Source organism: Montipora foliosa, chromosome 1, assembly GCF_036669935.1.
Source record: "Montipora foliosa isolate CH-2021 chromosome 1, ASM3666993v2, whole genome shotgun sequence".
Taxonomy (NCBI): domain Eukaryota; kingdom Metazoa; phylum Cnidaria; class Anthozoa; order Scleractinia; family Acroporidae; genus Montipora; species Montipora foliosa.
Window position 1 is genome coordinate 6,065,156 of NC_090869.1, and position 2,180 is coordinate 6,067,335.

Genomic DNA, 2,180 nt, shown 5'->3' on the forward strand with positions numbered 1-2,180 from the left:
AGAGAAATTTGTTTTAAGTTCCAGAGAAAGCGCGGCTTCGTTATACCGGCAAAAGTCTTGGCCTTATCAACGCAACTGCACATTGGGAAAATTCTGAAGAAACATCTTCCTACTAAAAAATAAATTTCCAAGGCTGGTTTAGATTACCGAGTTGTAACGTGTACTTGTTTCTTATAATCCTCGAATAAACGCCGCATTTCTCTGATTGGGTGCGGCGTTTATTCAAGGGCGGCATAAATTGGTAATTTTTCTTCCATCTTCGGCGTTTAATCTCATCAGCTCTCGTCCCCAGAATCCACTTTTCTTTTGGTCAGCGCCTAGAACACGGACTCTGCTCACAGCCAAAGCGGAAAGTCCGCGAATCATGAACTTTCTGCTCTTCTGCACATTCTCAGAAATTTGAAACAGTAACGCGCGTCAACGGTGACAACATTTTACCATTTCCGCGACTGTGTGTAGTTTTGACTGTGGCCAGAGTCCGTGTTCTTGGCGCTGACCAAAAGAAAAGTGGACTCTGGGAACGAGAATGCAACTATCCGCCAAGATCAATACCAATGGAAGGAAAATGAACAAATGCAACCGTTGAATCCAAACAGGCCCCCATCCTATGCCTTTGTAATGCCTTTGCTTTATTGAAAGGATCACGCATGACCACGAACAGAATATTTATGAAACTTTCCTATTCAAGCAGTAAATGAGGCAATAGCTTATGCCAAAGTCTTGAAAGTCATGACAACTCAGGCGTTATCGGTGCCTTGGAATAGAAACTACGATTCTTCTCTTAAATCAGGTACGTTTCTTGATCTGTTTGATTCTGGTAGTCCACTGAGTTTAAGAAAATATTGAAAAGATAAGATACGAAATAGGATTTTTACATTACGAAAGCAAGTTTTGTTTTTTGAGATCGCACTCATCAACAACTCAACAACACCCACTGATCGCTGTTTAAAATTGAAAATATCTCAACTCAAAAATTTATTTTCGCTCCCCGAGATCAGTCTACAATTGCTAATCTTGTACACTGCAAAACAGCTACGATTTTTATTAAAAACAACTTATTAAAATGGTAACCACTCAGCGCTGCATTTATTTAAACAAAAGAAATCGACCCAACATGTATAACTGAATGTCAGTTAACTACCTTTAATGTATTGATTACAAGGGGCTACTTTTTAAAAAGCGTACAACAATGTCATTCTCGATGTTTACTTCTTGATAATAGAACTAAACAATGGTTAATTATTAACATTAAATATGCACAAATGCAATAAAGATTAACTTTCAAAATATCTAAGGAATTTTATACTTTTTCCGTTTTAAGAAGAAGGTGGAAACAATGAAGATTGCCGAAAAGTCCATGTGATTTTTGTGGCGAGGAAGACGTTCTTTCGACGCACAAATCATGTTGCAGCTGTTTCCGTTTTCATGGCAGACGCAACATTTGGAGAGTGTTTATTTGGTGCGTTTAAACGGAAACAGCTGCAACAGAATTTGTGCGTCGAAGAAACGGCTTCCTCACCACAAAAATCACATAGACTTTTCCACAATCTGCGTTGTTGTCATCTCTTTTCCATATAGAGAATCTGCACAGATCAAACGTACTGCAGTCTTCGAATGTTTGTTGACGGACTTGACGGCAGTTCCCTTTTTTAGTTACTCTTGTTTTTCTCCTTTGCGTTCTCTCCTCTAGCTGAGAGAAATAAAGTGTGACTGTTTGATGTCCGTTAGTATTCCTTAATTTCCATCGTTTCTGTACATTACTCCTGTTTAGTCGACTAACAAAAATCAGTTCTGCAACTTATCAAAACTAACACAACAATAGAAACAACTCAGTAATTTAGAGCTGAAATGCTCAGAAATTCAAAGAATTAAGTTGTACCGGACTTCAAGAGATTTGACTGGTTCGAGTTTCTCTAAAACTATACTACCATCAAGTACGTGATTATTCATTCGCCCCAGGGTCCGCTTCGAATTAGGAAAGACACAACTATTTTCTGAATGGAAAGGCTGCTTCACAAGTAGTCTCCTTCGCAGCCGCTCGGGCCGGAGTCACGCAACGCTCCGGGAGCGTTGCTACAGACACTTTTTCTTTTATAAGAACGTTTAATTTTGATGTTGAGCCTGAACGTTCTTACTTTTTCTGCGATTTGAGCCTGAAAACGTCCTCAATTAAACATGTC

At 39.0% G+C, this 2,180-nt stretch overlaps 1 protein-coding gene across 2 annotated transcripts in view; it reads left to right on the top strand.

Annotated features, from left to right (window-relative positions):
- Positions 1-535: 535 nt before the first annotated feature.
- Positions 536-2,180, top strand: part of LOC137974321 (cytochrome b5-like) — an 18,365-nt gene continuing 16,720 nt past the window's right edge. For both annotated transcript variants that reach the window (XM_068821248.1, XM_068821255.1), the window contains exon 1: positions 536-790. The gene's annotated coding sequence lies outside the window, so the exon portion shown is untranslated. The remainder of the gene's footprint in view (positions 791-2,180) is intronic.